We start from the raw sequence: 27150 nt of genomic DNA on the forward strand, positions 1-27150 counted from the left end.
CCAGTGTTCAGGACAGTGAACACTTTGATGTTCTGGCCTGTCTGAACTGAGCTTTTCCCTCTCAGAGGAGACAGAAAATGTGCAATGAAGAGTCTACTCGGAAAAAAATAAAGTAAGGTTCATTTTATGGCTATTTTAAGGTCAGCAATGAAGATCCATTTTTGGCTCTGTAGGGGGGATTCAGTTTAATAATACTGAGGAAAAAATTATAAATATTAAACATGTGTGATTGTTACATTGCATTTGTTCTGTTCTCTGTAGTACTGTTGTGTTGTATTATTTATTAAGTGCGCTATTTCATGTTTATTTCTAGAATCGTTAGAAATATACATGAAATATATTACGCCATTAGGGGGCGAGTGAGTCTTTTGAATAATTAGTTCAGTTAATTAATTTCAAAGTGCTGAATTAATTCACTCAAAGCGTTCATTCAGAAACGAAGCAGCGACTCATATCGGTCATTCATCTGTGTGGTTTAAACTCGCTGATTCATTATGAGCGAGTCATTGAATCGTTTGCTCAAACGATTCGTTCAAAATCGCTGATTCAAAGCCATTACTGCTGTGTTGCTCGAAGAGACGATGGACCGATTTCGTTTGGAAATATCTCTTGACTTTTGGTACAACAAAAACAGACAGTAACTGCCAATACTGTGTCTAAAAAGTAAGTTACTCGATATATCTATACAAGCAATCACATTTGCAGTGTTTTTTCTTCTTCTTCTTCACTAAATAGCGGTTAGCGAGCTTTGGTTTTTGCTAAACGTGTATTTGCTATAAGTAAACGAAATTAGTTGTTTGACTGATTTTGTCCAATAACTTCATATCAGAATTGAACAGTTAAGCTTGATTAATGCTGTGAACAGTACAGTTTGTGTACAATTCATTTAAGTTAATTGAATGAGAGAATTTATGTGTCCTCATCTGTTGTTTTAATTAATATGTGTCTATAATATGAGAAATACAGTATGACACCAACACTGAGTGTGTGTGTGTGTGTGTGTCTGTGTATATATATTTGTGTGTGTGTATATATATAGGCTTAGGGCTGTCAAAAGATGAATCGCGATTAATCGCATCCAAAATAAAAGTTTGTGTTTACATAATATAGCCTATGTGTGTGTACTGTGTATAATTATTTATATATATAAAAAAACACACACAATCATGTATATATTTAAGAAAAATTGGTTATATTTATATATAAAATATTTATATATAATATAAATTATATAAATGTATATACAGTAGCCTATATAAATGCATTTATTCCTTAAATATATACATGAATGTGTGTGTATTTATACATAATAATTCTACACAGTATACACACATGTATGGAAACACAAACTTTTATTTTGGATGTGATTAATCACGATTAATCTTTTGACAGCCCTAATATACACACACACACACACACACACACACACACACACACACACACACACACACACACACACACACACACACACACACACACACACGTGTGTGTATACATGAGTGTGTGTGTATATGAGTGTCTGTGTCTGTGTCTGTGTGTGTGTGTGTGTTTTACAATCTAATTTTACAGCAAATTGCCTTTATCACTAAATCAGTTGTCTGTGTTATAAAGTACGATCACGACTGCGAGATTAAATTAACCGTAAGCGCTACAGATGTGTGAATAGGCGATTAGTACCAGGTTAATGTCCCATGTCACCTTGCTCACCGCGTTCGTCCTAACATGGCCGCCTCGAGTGGCCTTCTGATCCGATATCCCACCAGAAACCTTGGACTGATTGTCTGCGTGACCTTTTTCTCATTCAGCACGGCAAAATAGACTTCATTTGCCATGAAATTTATATCCGCGCTCTCCTTGGTCCCGGTGCTCTTCCACCCCGGAGCCCTCTGGGAATCCTGGGCCGCGTTCCCTGATGGCCACGTGTTTTATTACCCAGTAAAGCATTACACTCGGGTCCTTTGATATTGATTTATTTATTTATTTGTGTCCTTCCCATAGGCCCTCGTGAGAGATGTGTCCGTGCTGTGCGTCGGGAACGGCGCATTTGAGCGCATTAAATATATTGCAGGCATTTGTTCTCGGGTGTCGACTCGGCGGGTGTTTGTTTCAGAGTCGAGCGCACCTGCGGATACAACAACAAACGTTTGAAGCCTTTTGCTCAACACAAACCACACAGCTGGGCTCTTTTCAAGCATCCATGTGGATGAAGAGTCGAATATCAGTTGTTTTAGAGATTTGTTGCTATATTTGTATGTCAGGATACACAAATAATCAGAATTGTTCAAATGTGTTGATATTATTACATTGGGACAAAACATACAGTCTGACAAAGGCTAAAATGTTTACTGTAAGGGATTAGTTCACTTCATAATTAAAATTTCCTGATAATCTCCCCACATCATCCAAGATGTTCATGTCTTTCTTTCTTCAGTCGAAAAGAAATGAAGGTTTTTGAGGAACACGTTCCAGGATGTTTCTCCATATAGTGACTTCAATGGTCCAACGGGTCGAAGGTCCAGATGTGAGTTTCAGTTTCAGCTTCAAAGTCTCGACTCGATCCCAGCCGAGGAATAAAAGTCTCATCTAGACAAACCAGCGGCCATTTTATAAAACAAAATACACATTTATATACTTTGTTTTAACCATAAATGCTCATCTTGCACGTCCACGACATTACGTCATCATGTTGGAAAGTTCGCACGATAAACTGATGTAGGTCGAAAAACTCCATCTCATTTTCTCCTCCAACTTCAAGATCGTCCAACATCGTTGTTTTACCTTTTATTTTTTTCATTTTTTTTAGGCCGTTTGACTTCGTTCCCTTGTAAACACTGGGTCTGTTCTTCCGCCTACTTCACGATTGACCTTTCAACGTGATTACGTAATGTGTGTTGCATCACAGCCAGTGCAAGATGAGCATTGCATTTGTGGTTAAAAGTATATAAATGTTTATTTTGTTATAAAATGGCAGATGGTTTGTGTAGATAAGACTCTTATTCCTCGGCTGGGATCGTGTCGAGACTTTGAAGCTGCACTGGAACTCACATCTGGACCTTCGACCCGCTGGACCATTGAAGTCACTATATGGAGAAACATCCTATGTTCCTCAAAAACCTTCATTCTGAAGTGAACCACTACTTTAAAGTATTAATTTAGGACTTTTTTGGGGGTACTGAGCAGTACTTAACAGTCTGTAAATCTCTCCTTCATGGCCTTGTTTCCACAAACCGCTTCATCTCGACTTGTTTTCGACAGAATATTAGCGTTTTCGCTTTGAAGGGAAAAACCGCACAGCACAATGGATTTGAACATGGTGAAATGTGTACTTTATTTTGCTGAACACTCAACGCTTATCAAGCTACTCGTCTCGTATTGACTGAAAGCTGATTTCCTACATTAGCAGTAATGCTCTGCAAATGCTCCATAAACGACAAAATCCAGGGACAAACTTATCGGATTTCGGAACATGACGCATTTAAGGAATCTTAATTGGCGGAACATCCAGAAGGCGTTGAGTGATTCTCTTTCACGTGTGTGTGTGTGTGTGTGTGTGTGTGTGTGTGTGTGTGTGTGTGTGTGTGTGTGTGTGTGTGTGTGTGTGTGTGTGTGTGTGTGTGTGTGTGTGTGTGTGTGTGTGTGTGTGTGTGTGTGTGTGTGTGTGTGTGTGTGTGTGTGTGTGTGTGTGTGTGTGTGTGAAATCCCGCTCTTATCAGCATCACTGTGTCATTGTTTCACTAGCCTCAGAGTCGAGCACTTCAGCCAAGTCATGTTTATTCATTTACCCCAGAGGCAGAGAGACAGAAGAAACACAGTGATTAATTCTAATTTGACCTTATCATAATGTAGCAGAGGCCCATTACCATGCCAATCACAAACCAGCGCAGCATGCTGGGAAGACAGCGCGTTCTGCTCTTCCAGTACTGTATATCATAATGTATATAACAGATAGATAGATTTTATTTGTATTTGAGAGGAAATTTGTTTCCAAAGATGCGTACATAATACAAACACACATAATATATTAAAGGAACAATGGGCCCTATTGTAACGATCTGAAACGCAAGTGTCAAAGCGCAAGTAACTCTGTGGGCGGATCTCGGATGCTATTTTCCCGGCGGGATAAACGACTCTTGCGCCCGGCGCAAATCTAAAATGTGTTGGTCTGAAGTCGCTTCATTACTCATAGGTGTGGTTTGGGCGTAACGTGAAATAAACCAATCAGAGCGTCCTCTCACATTCCCTTTAAGAGCCGGCGCGCTTGTTCCACGGCGGATCGCTATTATAACGGCGGGTTTGCCGGTGCACGCCAGGAGCAGTTCACAGCCGAGGAGACCGACGTTCTCGTCAGGGCCGTAAAACACAGAGAAGTGACAATCTATGAGGATGATGGAGAAACACACACACATTAGCTTCGGTTAAACAGGCGTATAATTTGGGTTAATGTGTAATCTAGATTTTTTTTTTTTATCTAGATAGATTTTTTTCACATCTTCACGGGCACAACAATGATTTCCCTCGTGTGTTAATATTTTTCCTTGTAATAATGTATGATTTGCAAAAATGAAAACTGCTGCGTCTGTTTATATTAGACAATCAAAGTGTATGCACGTTGTTCACACGCTACATAATGCCAAGCACGCGCCCTTAAAATAGCATCTGACTAACGCGCGGCGCCGCTGTCTTTAGACTCGGTTTTCCTGGTCAGTGCCGCAATTGTTTTCTGAAACTACAGAATATCACCAGGGAACGTTTGCGCCGGAACACGCTCCTCTTTTCGCTGAACCGCCCCCGCGAGCGCAAGTTCATTCCCTAATTTACCGACATGTGTCTGTGGAGGGAAAAGTCCGCTGTGCGTGGGTGCAAAATAGGAATGATACATGCGTCGGTGTACAAAGTCAATTGCGCTGGGTGCAAGATAGGGCCCATTGTGTTTTATTATCTAAAATCAATATTTTTATTCAGAAATGTGTCCTCAATGGTGTACAAATATCTCTGCCAATGATCTGACTTATCCTCGTAAACAAAGAATTTATTATCTTTATATACATGGGATGGGTAAGTCCATGGAGGATTCCATGTAGTTCCGCCATCTTGAAAAACTATAATAGCAGAGAGGGACAAAAAGTACTTGGCCAGCGCGTTTCCACAACACGTTTTCATTCAGAGCCAGCGTCACGTGACTGAAACCAGCAGAAACGGAGGAGCAGTGCAATGGGAGGTGCTTGAAACTGCCCCGGCAAGTGTTATTTATAATGGAAAGTTAAACTTAAAATTATGGACTTTTTTGACGATGAGGATTTCTTCTCCTGTGGCTCGGCATATGTATGGTCCATAGGAGAAGAAATCCTCATCACCAAAAAAGTCAAAAATAGACCGTAAAAGGAAACGTGACCGGAGATTAAAAAAAAAAAGAGTTATGTCGGGATAGCTTTTCCCAGGTGGAAAGAGCTAATGCAGGAGAAAGATTTCTTTCCTGCTTTCTTCTCGACGGGTAAGTCAATGTTACAGTCTTAATTACAAGCTTTTTCTCATTGCTTGGTTATGTACTTCATTATATAGACCGTAGAACATTTATAGTTAAAAGTTAAACGGGCTCTTTGATGAATAGCAGCTATTGAGTAACGTACTTCAGAAAATATAACGAATAAAGAAGGCATAACTACTAAGTACAATAGTTGATGTTTTTCACAGTCAGTAATTTACGCTGTAACATTTGTTTGTTCGTTGTGTCAAGTTGCAGTTTGTTTGAAATTTGTTGAGAAAAACTCGATGAAGTGCTATTAGAAGACATCCTGTCATCGCTTTTTGGCACATAACGGCTACCGTAGTTGCAACACGCATTTGAAAAAGCGAGGCGCTGGAGAGCACAATTCGTTTGAATGCAAAATACAATTTCAACGCTAGATGTGAGAAACTACACAGTGTGCCTTTAAGAACATGAACATATAAACATAAATTTTTTTAGTTTAAAAAACCAAAACAAAACAAGAGAGCATACATGACGTATCAATGGCCGATTTCCTATGTGTTTAGAGCTCGTGCAGACCGGTACAAAACTCTTACTAAAAACTTGGCCTTTCTACACATCGACATCGGTAACCTATACCTACGGCCAGAGGGCAGAAGGATAAAATATTTGTAAAGTGGGTGTCCTGAGTCATTTCCAGACACTATCCGATAAATTACGGGTAGGGATACCAATAGTTTTACTTGCTAAATGAGTTATCTTTAAGAATGTGTTCTTGTTGGTAACTGTAAGCATATGAAAAAAACAAATGGCACCATACAGTAAGGAAGGATTGGCTCAATAATACCGCGATACAGAAGCAGAAGAAGACGGCTGAACAGACAAGTGCCTAGTTTCAGTCTACGTAGACAGCGTTTGTAAACCCCTAGCGTGTGCTGGTTAAAATTGAGGTTTTGATCCAAAACTAATGCTTGTTGTAGCGGTGTAACGAAACCCTCATGTCACGATTCCACACACATCACGATACTGAACTCATGATACGAGATTACCGCGATAATGCAATACATATGATAAAATGTTAACACAATTTTTACTGTTGATTAAAATGCTAAATTTTATACATTGTGTGTGTAAATAAATAGTCTCGGACTTGGTGCTGGAAACCCAAAGCACAGGACAATAGAGACACCAGAATAACAATATTCATGATTCTGAAGATGAAAATACAGAATTATTTTAGACGAATATACTTGCGATCTGTCACTGACTAGATATGTAAAATAATGTACGCCACTTTTTACTGGTAACATCAGACATTTGGCATTATCAGGATATTCCCCCATTGCATTATTATACATTATATTCAACATGGTATATAGTACTTTAATGTAGTGCTGACACTAAAACTTGAATTGTTTCTCACAGTACTTTTTATTTTGGGTGAACTATCCACATATTGTCACTATCCACGATACATATTGTTGCATTTTTGTTTTGCGATATATTGTGACACAATAAATTGTTACGCCCCTATAGTTTAATAAATTGTCTTTTTCACTAGTTTTTCCACTTATTTTTAATTAGTAACTTGTTAATGCCAGTGCAGTACGACAAAATACACTGTGCACAGACGTGCTTATTGTTTTTATTGGACGTAAAGTATTCAATATTTAGAAAACGCTAGAAAGAAAGAAATCCACATTGAGAAGGAATATCAGAATATGATTGTCGCCAGTATTTCCAAGACCCTTCTTTCATTTGTGTTTCTTTAAATAGCGGTTCAGTTGGTTTGTTTGTTTGTTGTCTGTTGTTTGTGCGTTTATCCACATTGACTGTTTGCAAAGAGAAGCGCGTCTGTCGCGGAGAACATGCTTTTGTTCCTTTTGTGTTAACAGCCATAATAAGCCGTTCTCCAGGACGAGAGCCGGCATAAGCGGAGGAGAGAAATGTTCATTGTGTCACACACACACACACACACACACACACACACACACACACACACACACACACACACACACACACACACACACACACACACACACACACACACACACACACACACACACACACACACACGTTATCCAAGCGAAGCGTCTAATCAAATATTCATAAGTATGAAAGTGTTGTGTGCTTCTGGGACTGCTGATTAGCAAGCCGAGACTCAGTCCAGTCACAGTCATCTCTCCTGAACGTGAACGCCAACAGTTGGGCCAGTCTGCACTTTCTTTTTTCTTTGGCTAAACAGGACAGTCTCTGTCACGTCTATTTGTACTTTAAATCCAAAATCAACACGGACAATATTTTGTTGGACAAATGTAAATCATGCATTTAAATCAGAACCTATTTGGTGTTTAATACACCATTTTGTAGACCAATGAGATTTCACTGGTGTGTTTTTTAGTCCCGTAGTCCGTATAGACATCCCTGATTGGTCTTAACCCCAGTGACGGGTAGGTTTAGGGGCGGGGTTAGGGGTAGGCCATCGTATGATTGGTCTTAACCCCAGTGACGGGTAGGTTTAGGGGCGGGGTTAGGGGTAGGCCATCGTATGATTGGTCTTAACCCCAGTGACGGGTAGGTTTAGGGGCGGGGTTAGGGGTAGGCCATCGTATGATTGGTCTTAACCCCAGTGACGGGTAGGTTTAGGGGCGGGGTTAGGGGTAGGCCATCGTATGATTGGTCTTAACCCCAGTGACGGGAAGGTTTAGGGGCGGGGTTAGGGGTAGGCCATCGTATGATTGGTCTTAACCCCAGTGACGGGTAGGTTTAGGGGCGGGGTTAGGGGTAGGCCATCGTATGATTGGCCTTAACCCCAGTGACGGGTAGGTTTAGGGGCGGGGTTAGGGGTAGGCCATCGTATGATTGGTCTTAACCCCAGTGACGGGAAGGTTCAGGGGCGGGGTTAGGGGTAGGCCATCGTATGATTGGTCTTAACCCCAGTGACGGGTAGGTTTAGGGGCGGGGTTAGGGGTAGGCCATCGTATGATTGGTCTTAACCCCAGTGACGGGTAGGTTTAGGGGCGGGGTTAGGGGAAGGCCATCGTATGATTGGTCTTAACCCCAGTGACGGGTAGGTTTAGGGGCGGGGTTAGGGGTAGGCCATCGTGTGATTGGTCTTAATCCCAGTGACGGGTAGGTTTAGGGGCGGGGTTAGGGGTAGGCCATCGTGTGGTCCGGATAATTGAGCAATGTTGCTGGGCAATCTTGCCGAGCGATTGTTGCTTGGGCACTTTCCCATTGAAAATGGGCAATACATTTCTATCTGGATAATTTAGATAATTTAGGGCCCTGTGTCTCATCTGGTTGCCCGTTGACGGCAACATTGCTCAAAAAGTTGCCTTGTGTATCATCACCTTTATTGAATTTTTTTTATTTATTCATCAAGTTTCAAACAAGTGCATCAGTATGATAAAACAAAATACACTTTCACAATTTTTTTTGAAGTAGTAAATAAAACAAAGATTGTATGCTTTACAATGAAACAATTCTGTCTCAACTTCACATTGAATTCAATGCGTTACTGTTTCTTTGTATTTATTTATGAGTAAAAATTGGATCTACATTGAAAAAAAAAGACTTTTAAACCATATTCACTCAAATTTCTTGTAAATTTCACATATAATTACAAAGAAAGAGTAATACATTGTATTAAACGTGCAATTGTGGAGTAGAAATACTTGTATTTTCTTGTAAAACGTTCTCCAAAAATAATGTTTTCTTTACGACTTTGAAAAATTACTTTTACTGTGATCTCTGAACGCAAGTCTTAAAAACTCGTGCAATGTTTCTTCTCAAGTACATTTGCCTTGTTTTTATGCATTTTTTAATATTCTGACTGGAAATTACAATTGTAAGTTTGTGTTTATGTCTTTCTCTTGATATTGATCTTAGTTTGAGAGGTCACACATAGGGTTATAATCGTTAACTACAACTATTGAAACAATTTAGTTGAAATAAAGCTGAAATACACTTATTAGATGAGAATCTCATTTCAGTTAGTTACCAAATAAACATTTATTCGATGCGAATTTCTGATTAATACTGATTAGTGACAGAAATAGCACTCAAATGCAACATTTTATACGATCAATGCTCTTTTCCCCCAAAGTTTTTAGATCCTAAAGCTGTATTTCCAAGCTCAAGGTTGGCAGAAAGTTCAAACCCAACATGAAAGCGAGAGATTCCTCTGCAGGGTGAGCATGTAAACTCATATCTCAATGTGTTTTACTCGTACGGTCCACACTGTAAGGATTTTAAAGTGAATAAGGTGGAAAAATCCTTTTAGTTTGCCCTACGGATAAAGGTTAAAAGTTAAAGAACCCCCTTTTTTTCCAATCTCTGTCCATCAATCCTTGCGGCTCCAGAAGCTCAATAAATCCTCGGGAAGAGGTCACTCTCATTGATACGGGGTTCTTCCGCTTCCGATCGGACAGATCATGTTGTCACGGAGCACCGCACCAAATCCCGCGGGTATTAGCAAGCGTTTCTGGGAGAGCCAGTGTTGTTGGCATCAGGAATATGGGCTTTTCCGCCATCATATGTGGTTCTGGCGTTTCTCTCGCCTACAATGTTCATCTGTGCCAAGCTTATTGATTCTAGCGCTCGACCACCTGCTGTATGTCTGTCACAAACAATCTTTCCTTTTGTGGGGGAACTCAAGATCATCTTCTGACTACGGGTGGATACACACTCTTGAAACCAGATTACGGATGTTCCCGGTCCAGCTGTGTCCTTCTGGGAAACCGGCTCGGCCTTTGGGTTTCTCGCTTCTCTTCTTACAGGCTTTTCTGCAGATGGTTTCAAAATTTGGTTTTACCATCTTCAGACAGTTTTATCATTGTTTTTTTTTAATTATATCACTTCGGTTTTTTACAGATGAAGTTAAAAGCACTTGTGTTATACGGCCACAGGTTCCTCATCATGGATTATTATTGCTTCTTGACAAGTTTCCTCTGCATATTTTCTAATTTTGAATTAACATCCTGGCTCCTCATGAGAAATCGTAGGTCATTTCATGCATTATTATTGTTTCCTGACAGGTTTCCTCTACATATTTTCTCATTTTGGTAGTTCTTGATGAGAAATCATGTTTTCCTTATCATGGATTATTATTGTTTCCCGACAGGTTTCCTTTATATAGTTTCATGTTTTGAATTATCATCATGGTTCCTCATTAGAATAATACTTCCTCTTCATGGTATTTTGTTATGAAATCTCATATATTTTGAATCCTACTTCCTCTTCATGGTATTTAGTTATGAAATCTCATATATATTTGGTTCCTCATCATGATTTCTCCAGATACTTCAACCAAAACCCTGTTTACACCTGCAATCCTTTTCTTTTTAACCCTGTAAAGCCTGACATATAAAATGGTAATATATATTTTTTTAAATAGAAGAATTGACTAAATATATATTTTTAAATCTTAAAAGTTGGCATATATTTATATTGTTTTGTATCATATTTGATACATCAGGCTTTTATGGCTCAAATACTCTGATAAAGCGAGATCATGGAGAAAAAAATCACCGAAATTTTATTCATTTGCAAAAGATGCAAATTGGTGCAGATGCTCATATTTAAATTGCCAAAAGATAACATGAAATTCTGATGCTTGCAATGTAAATCAAATAATCAATAGATCTTCATAACTAACTGTATAGCATAAAATGCATATACATATCAATATTTGCCAATAAAATGTCTTAGTTAGATGATATTTAAATGCTTAGTATGATCAAAGCTCTACAGTCTTAAAACATATAATACAATGAATACAATGATGATTGAGATCATAGGTTTTTACTAAAAACAATGTTGTCTGGATAATCATGTAAATCTAAGTTACTTCAGTAAAGCAGATTCAGGACTGTAGGAGATTGTGTTCGACAGGTTTATCAGTAAAGTTTTGATCATGGTGATCATTTAGAGACCTTGTAACACTCCATGTATGAACGTTTAAACACACGAGCGCCGGTTTTGCTTCAATAATAGAGTCTCCAAAGCAAATTCTCCTTGATCAATATCTGCTTCTGAGTAATGGGCCTTCTCATAACTAATTCCATTACACACACACACACACACACACACACACACACACGTCGGGTCGTAATGAACTCTTACGTTCCCTCTCAGTTTGGGAATGTAACTCCTTTATTGGATTATATACGTTTCTTTTGAAAGAGGGAGATTTATACCTTTCATTATTGGGAGAAAGCATTTAATCAATAATTGTTGGGTGGGATTTATGATGCCGCAGTTGCTTTAAGATCCACAAGTGATGTTATTTGTGGAGACGGGTCCTGCCGTTTGGACGCCGTCCCGTTTGAGGATGGAGAGGGACTATCCGTGAAGTGCTTTTCTGGCCCGTGTACGCCATTGCTTTACACGCTTTTTAGTGTTAATCTGGCCTGTTTTATGCGGATCTTGCTATTTTAAAACCCTTTTTTAAACACCATTTCATGTTTTCGAATTGGTAGTTTTCATGGCTTGATCAGTTGAGATTGTCTTGCGTCTTTTGGGAAGTTTGTGCATTTAAGCTATATGTAGTGATACAAAAATCATGTGACCAATCGGAGTAACACGTGACTTAATATAAACAACACGGAATGAGTTTCTTTTGCTACATTTTTGGTATTTTCTTTTCTTTTAGTGATGTTTTATTAAACAATTTTCACATTTTGCACAATATATACACTCTAAAAAATGCTGGGTTGTTTCAACCCAATTTTGGGTAAAATATGGACAAACCCAGTTGTTGGGTTAAATTTTTACATTAAATTTTTAACCCAACATTTGGGTTTGTCCATATTTTACCCAAAATTGGGTTGAAATAACCCAGCATTTTTAGAGTGTACAAGTATAAGTCTTGCTTTAATTTTATTTGATCATTTTTTATTATTATTTGCATAATATACAAGTATAAAACTGGATTTTAATTTGATTTGTTAAATTAAATGATTTATAAATTATAAAATGATTTGTTTATTAATCATTTTAAATTATTTGCACATGTACAAGGATTAAAACACATTTCATTCATCATTTTTAATTGCATAAAATATAAAATAATAAATATTTTATTTAGTATTTTTTCAGTAATAATTTAATTATTTGCACTTCATCAACAAGTTAAAGCTGTTTTCTATTTTCAGTTTCAAATGTATTCTATTTAAATGTCATTATATTAATCATTTGATTTATTTGCACAGGTATAAATTTGTCTTATTAATATTTAATAAGTATAAAAATTATTTTATTTTAGAATGCTCATTAATGTTTTTTTATTATTTGCACACAATATACAAGTATGTAACTTGATTTTATTGTATTAATATGTTATATGTATATATAACATGTTATATTAATAATTTTAAATTATTTGCACACAAAAAAATATACAGGTTTAAATCTGAGAAAAAAATAATTTAAATATATTTTTTAATCAAATCAAAAATAATTTGTGGTGAAAACTACACTACCCATGATTCTGTGCAGAGAATCCACCAATCAGAGAGTCGAAAGATCTTGTTAGCTCCGCCCACTTCCACAAGCCACCTCAAATGACATAATCGAGTCGATCTCTTCGCTCTTAACAAAACGTTTCTAACATGTAGAATAAAATCCACAACTTTAAGACCCCACATCCTTTGAGTGTTTTCGGGCCAGTAAATATAAGATGTGTGTGTGTGCTGAATCTCCTCCTCGTCTCCAGAGTTCACAGTCCAGTGGACGAACTCTTCCATGTTTGTGTGCGCGGCGTCTTTGCGTTCACGCAGTGTTTGCTTCAGAGTGATTGTGTTTCCCCTCAGGTTTTATTTGCTTGTCATGCGTGGCCGCGGTCTCTCCGCTTTCTCGTCCGTCTTTCGATTTGATTAATTTTTCAGCAATTTTGTCTCCGCGTAAACCGCTATCTGCTAGCATGCTTGGCTACACTTTGGCACTGCGGTCAACAGTCGGTTTCCTCTGGAGAGGGACAGAAAAACACAAATCAGAATAAGAAGCTTAGAGCTCCAGGGAATTGTCGCTTGGCTCTGAACTGATTTCTTGACGTGTTTTCAGGCTCCAGGGGAAAAGCCTCTGGGCTCCACAAACCACTCGTACTTTCCTGATATCTGTCAGGCGGTTTCTTCTTCGTGGAGTGTTTACAGTTAGTCGGGTTCGGCTGGTTGTGTTTGGATGTACAGTACAGCTGATAACTGATCAGGATGAGTTACACTCCTACAGTGAAAATATACTTCTGTAGTGTTTTCCTATAATAGGCCTAACAGTTCAAATATGTTATTATTAGGGTTTGGAAACAGACTTTTGAACCTTTCTGAAGTTTAATAGTGTTCAAAATCACAGCAATTGGAATAGTTGGCGATATAGTTGAGAGAATTTTTTTTATTTATTTTTTGTTAATTGGTTTTTATTTTTTGTAATTTTTATTAGTGTTGGTTTTAGTTATTTTAATACTTAAAGAAACTAAACGAAAATGTGAAGTGTTGCTTTGGCAGCTTGCTGAAATAAAATAAGTTTTATTTGTTATCTAAGTTATTTTAGTTAATGTTTAGTTATTTTAGTTTTATTATTATATTTTGTTAACGATACTAATCCTTGCTCGACTTGGAAAACACTGCTGATAATTTTTGACTCAAATATATTTGTTACTGTTTTATGCACTGAAGAAAATTCAAAGCGTTCTAATGCTGATCTATAATTATTTTTAACGTCTAAAGTACATTTCTGTAGGTTACATGCATACGCCAGTAGATGGCGATATGCGAAAGGTCTTATCGAGTGAGATATCAAATCTTTCACTGAACCGATTCACTCAGGACAGAGTGAGTCATTGAATCATTTATTCAAACGGTTTCTTTCAAAAACGCTGATTTATACAGAACTGAAACAAATTATGAGTCATTGAATCATTCATTCTGATTACTTCAAAAACACTGATTTGTTCAGAAGCTAAATAAGTTATTAGTGAGTCATTGAATCATTCATTCAATCCGATTAGTTAAAAAATGCAGATTCATTCAGGAAGGTAAGTGAAACGTAATTATAAAATTACAAAGCATATAATTTTCTTTAGTGTCTATCGGTTAAAGCTAAAAATGAACCCTAGAAAAGATCATTGCCTCAAATTTAAGTGAATATAAGTTGTTGTGGGTATCTCAACAACGCTAGTGGCTGACCATTACATAATTATTTTTAAGTCTACATTTCTGTAGGTTACATTGATACACCAGTAGATGGCGACATGTGACCATCTTATTGAGTGAGATATCAAATATTTCACTGAACCGTTTCATTCAGGACCATGTGAGTCATTGAATCATTCATTTAAACGGTTTCATTCCCAAACCCTGATTTATTCAGAACTGAAACCAGTTATGAGTGAAGCCTCGTGCACACCGGGACGATTATCGCGCGCACTTATCACCAACGTTTAAAGCTACAATATGTAATTTTTTTTCGCTGCTAAACTCTTACAATACCAAAGGCGTAGGTTGATGACGCAGTGATAAGCGGAATTATGGAACTTGTCGTCATGCCGATTGATCTAATAATGTTTATGGATGAGTGAATACATTGATGTTTTTATCATGACTGTGGTGTGAAGCAGGGCGCGGTTGCTAATGAGAGACAGATGTTGGCGCCACGCGAGTCTCGCGGATATAAAGGAATAAGGACATTACATAACGCAGTCCACGTCTGTCGCCATGGTTACTATGGCAGAACGAGTGGCCGGAAACCAGGGATAACGCGGATATTAAGTCATTGGCAGGCGACAAGTGAACAGGGACGAGTCATTATTTAAAATTGGAATTTCTCTGAAATTAAACATCTTTGGGAACTTTTGGGATATTATAAGAACACAACTGCATGAAATACATCACATTTTGGATATTTTATTACAAAATTCGTACATATTGTAGCTTTAATGCCTCGTGATAAACAAAGTGCGCCAATGGTCAGACGTAAAAGCGTAATTTAAATTAAAAAACGCCTCTAGTTCGTTTTTTTGGTTTGACGTGCCACGTTAAAAACTGGCCAACCAATAAGATTGGCGCTTTTGTTCATGTGTCTGGAGCTGCTGAAGTTATAGTACTAGGTGGCGCTCAAGCACAAAACGGTCATGCCAAGCACACATGGATAGAAGAAGTTGATGGAGATGCAACGAGGTCACACCAAAAAAAAAACGCGCCAAACCAACATTTATTGTTAGAATTACCTGATTAATTTATAAGCTTAAATTTTGTTTCATTAAGAAAACCCACATAACAGTCAAAATGCTATTACTGGTACGCGCTTCTCCAAAAGAGGCTTATTAAACTGTGTGTATGTGTGATTATTCGATGCTCTTGTCTTTATAGATGATCTCTTAGTGCTTGTTCTTCTTTCTGGCTATTCCTGTGTCGGTAATGGAGAGATGGCGCTTTGCTAGCGCGAGCTAATTGGTTCAGGTCGCGCGCCTGCGGACTCGTCCTCTGCTGACCTGGCGGATCAGACGTCAGGTTAGTTAAAGCATGTTCCCGGTGCTCTTTATGTGTGGAGGCGAGCAGATGTGGAGGAAAGGCCACTGTGCTTCTAGGACACCCGTGCGCTTTGTCCATTCAGTCTACAGGAATCGGCCTTTATAATACTCTCTCGTGAAGTCGAGGTTATTTTTCAAGGAAAGTGTAGCTTTTAAAGTGTCAGTCGCACCACGTTATAAATCTGAAGTGGAAACACATTTGTTGCACCTGTTAATGAAGCAAGTCACGTTTATTATAGTTGTTTTCATATTTTAAACACATTTTAGTTCCCAAAATTATAAAAAATATATTTTGTTTTGTTTTGTTTTGCAATGTCTATAGCTTTATAAACATTTGTAGATCAATTTGAGTTATTTAAGTACATTGTGTTAAACTAAAAAACTGAAAAATGTGTTCTTGGTAACTAGTTGAAAGAAAGTTTTATAAAATTTTAGATTTGTTTAATATTTTTTAGGGCTTTTATATCACAATTATAGTGACAAAAAAGATCACGGTTATCAATATTATCACAGTTTTGAGATGGAAATGTTTAAAAAGTGATATATTGAAAATCTGCAAACAAAATTGTATAGCATTATGCACTTTTTGTTTGGATAAACATTATAATAATAATATTAATGATGATGGATGGATTTTAAATTAACAAAAAATGTTGGTTGGTCGATTTACAGCATAACATGTTATCTACTAACATGTACTACAAGTTTTGACATTTTTTTTTAAATTAGCTTAAATTCCCGCTGTAGTCAATAATTGCATCTCTAAAACTCATCTTTGATCACCACAATGACATTTAAAAAAATGTTCCTTGAAAAAAATGTCTTCATGCCTTAAAATATCTTGAATGTAACTCGACACCCTTGCCTCATTTAGTATGCGTGGTTCTATGAATATGCAAATGAGCCCCGCCTCCACTCACTCACTCACTCAGAGATCCACTGGTTGATGATCACACGTTGATCTGATTGGTTACAAGGTAGTGTGTGACGTCAGAAACACCAGCGATTTCAAACCGTGTTTTTGAGACTGTCTTTGGTTCACTGCAGTTTTAAGCAGAAAATACTCAGCAATGCTGTCGACTTATGAACTTACACATGGTGTGTGTTAAAGCAGATTAATAACACAACATAGACACATAAACAACATTAAAAACTGGATTTTCACCACAGGGGGACTTTAATGCTGGACAGCATTTACCGTTTTAGTTTTTCAAAACGTGGTAAGTAATCAAATTAAAATATGGTTTTAATGATCATTAAAATATGAAACTATATTATATCGTCAAATACCGTCAAGTCACCGTTTGTCATATGTTACAAAAAAAAATCTTGTATAATATGATTTGCTGTTTTTTTTTTGTTTTTTTTATTGTATTGTATTTATATGATATTTGTAGGGCTGTAAACGATTAATCGCGATTAATTGAATCCAAAATAAAAGTTTGTGTTTACATAATATATGTGTGTGTATTGTGTATAGTTATTTTGTATTTATATAAATACACACACATGCATGTATATATTTAAGAAAAATGTGTTATTTATATATGAAATAGTTCTATTTCTATATAATATAAATCATATAAAAATATATATGCAGTATATAAATGCAAATATTTCTCAAATATATACATGCATGTGTGTTTATATAGACAAAATAATTGTACACAATACACACATATTATGTAAACACAAACTTTTATTTTGGATTCGATTAATTGCGATTAATCGTTTACAACCCTAGATATTTGTATTTTTGTAATTGAATTTTTGCCATGAAAATAGTTTTGAATGCTGACATGGCATTAAATAAAATAATCTGAATCTCTCTCAGATATCATTGATTATTCTCAAAGGCCTGAGAGAAACCGAGAGCTTGATGATGTGAACAGAAAGTGACTTAAGTTTCATTTAAAGTTTGAAATAGAATTAAAGAGGTAATATTTTGCTTGCTTTATATCCTCTCGATCAGAAAGCTGTAAGAAATCTCTAAAACAGAAGAAATGCTCAGTAATGATGTGTGTGTGTGTGTGTGTGTGTGTGTGTGTTGGCGACTCTGGTGTAGCCGGTCAGTTCTGGTTTGGGTTTAATCTGGTTTTGTTCTTAAATGTCAGTCTGTGACCTTTACGAGCAAATGTTTTCCTCAGTGTTGACCTGATACACCACATGCTTCAGTATATTTCATAAGCTCTATTGATATTTCTCCTTTAAACGGTAGCACTTGCGTTTTTTTCCCTTTCTGTAAAATTGCGCAATGATTTTTTTCTTCTTCTTTATCTGTTGGTGAAGATGAAATGGTCAGAGTTTGTCTTGATTTGACTTTTAAATAATCTGATTAACTTCTCCATGATGGATGGACTGAGACTGACAGATCTTCTGATGGCTTTAAAGTATGGTGATATTCCAGTGTGTATTTGTAATATTGATCATAATGTTGACGCAAGCGCTGTTTTAATGATTGTGAATCCTCAGAGGGACTAGTTAGTGCGGACGGGTGAAGCGCTAGTTAAAAATAAAGTAAATCTGGACTGACACATCCGTCGAGCTTTGGTTTGATGTCTCGAACTGAAATATGACTGACTGAAAAAAAACCCCAGCACAAGATCCTGTATTTAAAACCTCTGAGAGATTCAATATGCAGATCAGCTGAGTGTTAAAATACAGCCACTGGTTTTCTCTCTATATGGTGCTTTTATACTGATGCTTTAAAAGGGTATAATGTTCTTTTCACAAGATGTAAAATAAGTATTTGATGTCCCCAGAGTGTGTGTGTGTGTGTGTGTGAAGTTTTAGCTCAAAATCCCTCACAGATATTTGTATATATCATGTTAAAGTTGTCACTTTAACACACCGTTTTGTGTCTGTCCCTTTAAATGCAAATGAGCTGTTGCTCCCGGCGCAGGGGGCGGAGCTTCAAGAGCTAATTACCTCACACAGACACACTAAAAAATTCAAAAACTTTTAGCCTTTTATGTTCAAACCGGAGACTCAAGAAGAAGTGACAACATTATTTTTTACATTTATTTCCATCTCTTTATCGGGGTTCGTACAAGTGTTTGAATTTGACTTATAATTTTAATTTTATTTAAGTTCCCGAAAACCCTTGAAAAGGCCATATTTATGAAAATGTTCTTGAAAAGTGCTTGAATTATTAAAAGACAATATATGCGAAATAAATTGCTTAATTTTATTGATAAAACAATCTTTTCATACAAAATTAACTGTAGCCATCTCACGACTATACGAACGTGATGTTGCTGCTCATAAATATATATACACTTTTCATTTCTTCTTAAATTCTTTTCATCTTAAATTCATTAGAAATCGGTTTGAATAAAAAAAATATCTTTGTCATAATATCATATAATCATAATATCTTTTCAATGGTTAAAGTTTCATTGCATGCGTTTTATTCGTTTATTTATCTATTTACCTATTTTTTAATTTAAAAGATAATCTTTGATAAATGAGATCTCTGATTGTAATCCTTGAAAACCCCCAAAGTTTGAAAAGTCCTTGAACGTCCTGGAGTTTTATCTGACAGTGTCTGTATGAACCCTGCTTTATGAACTTTGTGACCGTATGAAGCGTGGAAGTGGTAGTTGCGTAGCCTGTCAATGGAGGGACAGAAATCTCTCAGACTTCATTGAAATATCTTCATTTGTGTTCTGAAGGTGAAGGAAAGTCTTACAGGTTTGGAACAACATGAGGGTGTGTAAATTATTCATTTTTGTCCTTTATTTAAGGAAGTAATTTAACCCTTTCCCCAAACACCCCATTATGTTTTTACATCATTTTATATTTTATGTGAGAGAGCAGCCAATTTATTTCATGATGATGATGATGAAAATGATGAATACTTTACTCATCCCTTTCGGGAAATTCAAGCATCCAGTAGCGCGCACACACACACACACACACACACACACACACACACACACACACACACACACACACACACACACACACACACACACACACACACACACACACACACACACACACCAATTCTAATAACAAATAAATCCGCTAACAAGCAAATTAGAATCTATATAGTAAGGAACATGCATGTTTAAAAGACACAGTCCTTTCCATATATGTGACCCTGGACCACAAAACCAGTCACGAGGGTACATTTTTTGACATTGAGATGTATACATCATCTGAAAGCTGAATAAATCATCTTTCCATTGATGTGTGGTTTGGAATCTGGAATCTGAGGAGCAAAAAAATCTAAACATTGAGAAAATCTCCTTTAAAGTTGTGCATTTATGTTCACGATTGTGCTGCATTCACTCACAAAAATACATGTTTTATATATTTACGGTAGGAAATGTACAAAATATCTTCATGGAACATGATCTTTACTTAATATCCTAATGATTTTTGGCATAAAAGAAAAATCGATAATTTTGACCCATACACTATTATCAGCTGATATACCCGTGCGACTCGAGACTGGTTTTGTGGTCCAGGGTCACATGTCAAATATTCTCAATAAAGGCTTCATCCAGGTTTCATTGAGAGGGAATGATGTTTGCTCAGACTTCAGCGGATGTCCATCAGAGGGCAGTGTTTGCTTTGACTGAGAAACTCCAGCTCATGACCGTCAGTGCCAGCGTGTTATTCATGACTTTAATGAAGCAGGGGGGATTTTTTGGAGAATGTGAATGCCAGAGCGAGGGGAAGACGCATGATTCAGGCTTAAAACTGCGCAGCACGCTGATATTTCTGGCTGAGGTAAGAGGTGGAGGGAGGGTGAACTGACGCCTGGAAGAAACCAGGCAGGATTGCGTAAACGAGACTCTGAAATCAGGATTCTAGGAGTTTAGGAGAGGAATGTAAAGCGTGTTGCGTTGTCATATCACGTTTATGTCCCGCTAATGATGTATATACAGCAAAATAGTTATTTTAATGACCCAAAAACTTGTGCTTATCGATTCCGATTCTTATCGATTCCTAATGTTGATACCAATAAGGTAAAAAGACTTGGATATCATTCACATTTAGTCTTATTGCTAAACATTTAATTGTAGCTGAATATCATGAGCAGAAATCAACAGGATAAATATGCAAGAAACGTTTGCCTGTGGTTTAAAAATACCATAGATAAACAACTAGCCAAACTAATATACATTTCAAGCATCACTAAAGACAAGTAAACACTCAGTAATTAAAAAAAGAACAAATAAAAAGTTAGCAATCGCACAAATAAAGATACGATTGAAATAAACAGTGTTTTAAGATTTTCAGATATTCAGATACAGAAACTATAATCAACATGTGAAATAACACTGCACTTTATGAGTAAAATATACATTATAAATATAGTTACAAAAGTTATTCAGTCAAGAATGAGTGATTTTTCTCATTGTCTTCTGTTGTTTCTGTTACTATAGAGACGGCGGCAGGAATATTAGTGTTACTATAGAGACGGCGGCAGGAATGTTAGTGTTACTATAGAGGCGGCGGCAGGAATATTAGTGTTACTATAGAGACGGCGGCAGGAATATTAGTGTTACTATAGAGACGGCGGCAGGAATGTTAGTGTTACTATAGAGACGGCGGCAGGAATATTAGTGTTACTATAGAGACGGCGGCAGGAATGTTAGTGTTACTATAGAGACGGCGGCAGGAATGTTAGTGTTACTATAGAGACGGCGGCAGGAATATTAGTGTTACTATAGAGGCGGCGGCAGGAATATTAGTGTTACTATAGAGACGGCGGCAGGAATATTAGTGTTACTATAGAGGCGGCGGCAGGAATATTAGTGTTACTATAGAGACGGCGGCAGGAATATTAGTGTTACTATAGAGACGGCGGCAGGAATATTAGTGTTACTATAGAGACGGCGGCAGGAATATTAGTGTTACTATAGAGACGGCGGCAGGAATATTAGTTACTATAGAGACGGCGGCAGGAATATTAGTGTTACTATAGAGACGGCGGCAGGAATATTAGTGTTACTATAGAGGCGGCGGCAGGAATATTAGTGTTACTATAGAGGCGGCGGCAGGAATATTAGTGTTACTATAGAGACGGCGGCAGGAATATTAGTGTTACTATAGAGACGGCGGCAGGAATATTAGTGTTACTATAGAGACGGCGGCAGGAATATTAGTGTTACTATAGAGACGGCGGCAGGAATATTAGTGTTACTATAGAGACGGCGGCAGGAATATTAGTGTTACTATAGAGACGGCGGCAGGAATGTTAGTGTTACTATAGAGACGGCGGCAGGAATATTAGTGTTACTATAGAGACGGCGGCAGGAATATTAGTGTTACTATAGAGACGGCGGCAGGAATATTAGTGTTACTATAGAGGCGGCGGCAGGAATATTAGTGTTACTATAGAGACGGCGGCAGGAATATTAGTGTTACTATAGAGACGGCGGCAGGAATATTAGTGTTACTATAGAGACGGCGGCAGGAATATTAGTGTTACTATAGAGACGGCGGCAGGAATATTAGTGTTACTATAGAGACGGCGGCAGGAATATTAGTGTTACTATAGAGACGGCGGCAGGAATATTAGTGTTACTATAGAGACGGCGGCAGGAATATTAGTGTTACTATAGAGGCGGCGGCAGGAATATTAGTGTCACTATAGAGACGGCAGCAGGAATATTACTGTTACTATAGAGACGGCGGCAGGAATATTAGTGTTACTATAGAGGCGGCGGCAGGAATATTAGTGTTACTATAGAGACGGCGGCAGGAATATTAGTGTTACTATAGAGGCGGCGGCAGGAATATTAGTGTTACTATAGAGACGGCGGCAGGAATATTAGTGTCACTATAGAGACGGCAGCAGGAATATTACTGTTACTATAGAGACGGCGGCAGGAATATTAGTGTTACTATAGAGGCGGCGGCAGGAATATTAGTGTTACTATAGAGACGGCGGCAGGAATATTAGTGTTACTATAGAGGCGGCGGCAGGAATATTAGTGTTACTATAGAGACGGCGGCAGGAATATTAGTGTTACTATAGAGGCGGCGGCAGGAATATTAGTGTTACTATAGAGACGGCGGCAGGAATATTAGTGTTACTATAGAGACGGCGGCAGGAATATTAGTGTTACTATAGAGACGGCGGCAGGAATATTAGTGTTACTATAGAGACGGCGGCAGGAATATTAGTGTTACTATAGAGGCGGCGGCAGGAATATTAGTGTCACTATAGAGACGGCAGCAGGAATATTACTGTTACTATAGAGACGGCGGCAGGAATATTAGTGTTACTATAGAGGCGGCGGCAGGAATATTAGTGTTACTATAGAGACGGCGGCAGGAATATTAGTGTTACTATAGAGGCGGCGGCAGGAATATTAGTGTCACTATAGAGACGGCAGCAGGAATATTACTGTTACTATAGAGACGGCGGCAGGAATATTAGTGTTACTATAGAGGCGGCGGCAGGAATATTAGTGTTACTATAGAGGCGGCGGCAGGAATATTAGTGTTACTATAGAGACGGCGGCAGGAATATTAGTGTTACTATAGAGGCGGCGGCAGGAATATTAGTGTTACTATAGAGACGGCGGCAGGAATATTAGTGTTACTATAGAGACGGCGGCAGGAATATTAGTGTTACTATAGAGACGGCGGCAGGAATATTAGGCTGCTGTCACTTTAAGAGTTGCGCAGTATAGTTACACACACCTACAGCACTGAAAACAGAGCTTTAAAATCACTTTTTCTGTGCGCAGGCTTTGGAGGTGTGTTGAGCACAGAAAACAGCGGGCGAGTTGTCTCGTGTTTGAATGGTTTAAAGTCGTATTGAAATGCTCACAAAGGAATCGATAAGAGGAATCTAAATTCTGATTCGATAACCAGTATCCGATTCCTGACCTCAAGTATTTGATTACAGAATCGACTGTGATTGGACGGCCGGGTAAAAAGTGACAGTAGCCGAGTTTCCATTACAGATTTGCGCAAAAATGTTGCGATTTTTTTCTAAATGTCGATAAAAACCTATTGCGAAATGACAGCGTTTCCATTAACCGATGTTATGCAACTAAAACGTAATTTTTCCCTCTTGCGAGAAGTCATTCCAAAACATCATGGCAACGAATGTTGGTAGTTTATATTGCAGCCGCCACACTAGCCATTATTATTACCGTAATCGAATGAGATAAGTGTATTATCCAAGCATTAATGTTAAGGAAAGACAGTGAGTGGCACACAGCCCACTGTATGAGGCGTTTCTGGGCGTTTCTCCCTCATTTCTGCTTCGAGGTCTTGGTTGTGGCATTTCTTTGAGGTTTAGAATTCAGTATTCCTGTAATTCTTTTATGAATTTAATAAAGTAATCTGTCCAAACATACCGCGTCATTACGTCAGGAGACTGTAAATGCGCAAAAACTGATTCCATTGCAGTTTTGCAAAATATTTATTTTTCGAATTGCCCGTAAAAACTTTTTTGCAATAAATGGGAGTTTTTGAGAAAATCGCATTTCCATTAAGCGCATTTTAAATTCGCAATTTCAATTCGCGCAATTTGAAGGGTAATGGAAACGCAGCTAGTGATGAGCGCCATGTTTTACCCAAAGGTTCATATTTCTGCGTCCGGAAAAAACTGCTAAGCATTCAGCGTGAAAAGACGCCCTGTGACCAAAAAAAATACGTTGGCCTTCGGAAAAACGCTCTGGTGGACACACGGCCTAAACAACCGATTTTTCACCCGAAGAGAAGATCCTCCACATGCATGATGCCAGCAGACGAGTTCAAAATGTGCTCAACCATCAGATCTCTGCAGGAACAAACACACACTCTCATTATCAGCGCATTATTCAGCTGTCCGTCTGACACTGAATAATGATGCACAAGATGGTCTCACTCGTCCTCCGTGCACTTAAAGACATCCCCGTACTGTACAGATGCCTTCGACGCGGCTCGCATGCGCAATGCAAAACATGCGTGTTTCCTCTTCTGTGTAATTCTCTCTCTCTCAGACTTTCTCCAGGGCTTTCGGCTTGTGCGACGTGACTGCAGATCCACATCGCTGAGAACAAAGCAATGCGAGGAACTGAGAAATGCGCGGAATGCATGCGTGTGTAGGGCTGTCGGAGGTGTGTGTGTGTGTGAGGGAGATCTGTGTACGCGGATGTCAGTCAGAGAGATGGAAACCAGACTTTGCATGCTTTAGATGTACTATTCATCACTCTGAGAAACAAATAAAGGGCCGTTCTTTGCAGAAAGATCACCAGGAATATAATAGGGCCCTATGAAATGTGTTTTCCGACACCGTTTTCAACTGAAATGTTTCTGTGTTTTAGCCGTTAATTTACACGACAACTGTGTTTTGGGGGCCTGAAAAATGCAAACTGTTGAAAACGAGTGAAAGTTTTTGAAAACGACGTCTTATCGTCTCTGCGTAAACTTAAAAAACGTGAATTTGTGAAAACGCTACGTCATGCATGTGTATTATGTGTTCAGTCTATAGGCACGTAGTGTTTCTTTACAAAGTGGCATCGCCATCTACTGGTCAGAAAATGGGGATCGTTTTGACAACATCGTCGGCAGTAAAAAAAAAAAAATCTGAATTTATTTCCCATTTTAATACATCGTTGTCATGTAAAATTAAGTCTTCTGTTTCTTCAGTTTAAATTGTTCTGGATTGCATTTTAATAGTGAAATTAAATGTTTGTATTTAGAAAGCACGTTAATCAATTGACATCAAGAAACGTATACAACTGACCTATTAAAATGAAAATCAAAAAGTATACATTTGAACTATTTATTAAAAGTATATTTTAATATATATACAATTTTAGGGCCATCGGTTTTGATTTCCCCCCAAATTCCTTTTTTAATGGTTCAATTAAATGTTTATAATCCAAAAGCATGTTAAAGCAATTGAATTGAAAAAAGATTTTTACTAGCATTTTTACAATATTAGAGCTCTGTGATATGTTTTATTTATATTACATTTATATTACATTTATATTAACGGCCCTGTGATTTGTTTTCTGTATTTATGATATAGTACAAATTTACTATCAAAAACGGAAGAAATCAAATGAAAAACATCAACAAAAAACATTAATCTTTTAAAATGTACTCAAATTAAAAATTTAACAAATCCTTTTGTGTGTGGCATAAGGCCCAATGATTTCCGCTTCCTTAATTTTCATCTCTGAAACCTTCCGAATTTGGCAAAATGCCTTTCAGTCTTAAAAAACAAAGTTTCTACAGCGGTTCTTTAGGTGAAAGAACACTCAAGATCAGCATTTTGGTGGTTTTTGAGTTGCAATCTTGCTTCTTTGGTGATTAAAAAAGCTCTTGATGTTGCATTATAGGTTCTTCAGATCAGTGTTTTAGTGCTTGGGTTCTTCAAAGTCAACATTCACAACCCATTTTACCCGTGTTTTCACTGAAGATTATAGTGTTCAATTAAAGAGATGGAGATACCAGAGCGTTCTGAAGACGGTGTGCTCTTTCCTCGACTCCCGAACTGTCATTCAACGCCTCTCAGATGCCACATCTCACAACTTCAGAACATTATTCACGACGCAGCGCTTGGCAAGAGGGACTCGCACACTTTCATTGAAGTGCAGAATGAAGTTTCTGCTCTATCGCAGGTCGTATGAAGACGCTTGGGCTCTTTTGATGAGGGGATGCTGTGTAATAACTGCTTCTCTCTGCAGAACGGCATGCTGGGACAGCACAATAGTTTGTGTGAAAGGACTGCAGCTGCGTTTCCTTCACGGCCAAAGGCCTCGGGCCTCAAGTCTGTGAAATTGCTGCAGTGGGCTCTTTATTGTGATGTACGCTCTATTATTTACAATCAATATACAATTATCCTGCCCTCCAACCCAATATCTTATTTATGTCTTATCATTTAAAAAAATGCAGTGTGGTAAGAGCTGATGTTGTGTGTGAAGGGAGTTTTGTGCTAATGTTTACATTACTGCAGGTTCCCAAACATTATTTTGTATGCTAAATCCTTGAACGAAATTGTCTTTTGATATTTTCAACTACTGCCAAACCATTTCTTGTCATCTAAAACTTTCATCATTGTCATATTTTACAATATTACTGGGTTTTATTTTTTATTTTTAATCAAATAAATGCAAAGAAGAAGAGAATCCTACCAATTCAAAACTTTTCTACTGCAGTGTATTTATATTTTCAGAAGATTCCCATCCAT

General features: G+C 37.7%; 1 long non-coding RNA gene across 3 annotated transcripts; it reads left to right on the plus strand.

Annotated features, from left to right (window-relative positions):
- Nucleotides 1-505: 505 nt before the first annotated feature.
- Nucleotides 506-27087, plus strand: LOC306989017. Of its 3 annotated transcripts, none has more exons than XR_013795548.1 (4): nucleotides 506-663; nucleotides 15832-15972; nucleotides 19667-19703; nucleotides 26300-27087. It is a non-coding gene; the product is annotated as an uncharacterized lncRNA (long non-coding RNA). The 3 variants fall into 3 exon arrangements; XR_013795549.1 differs by having other exon boundaries at nucleotides 575-663; nucleotides 26380-27087; XR_013795550.1 differs by lacking the exon at nucleotides 19667-19703 and having other exon boundaries at nucleotides 575-663; nucleotides 26300-26350.
- Nucleotides 27088-27150: the final 63 nt, after the last annotated feature.

The sequence above is a fragment of the Phoxinus phoxinus genome (genome assembly GCF_949152265.1).
Source record: "Phoxinus phoxinus genome assembly, chromosome: 20".
In the NCBI taxonomy this organism is placed as follows: Eukaryota; Metazoa; Chordata; class Actinopteri; order Cypriniformes; family Leuciscidae; genus Phoxinus; species Phoxinus phoxinus.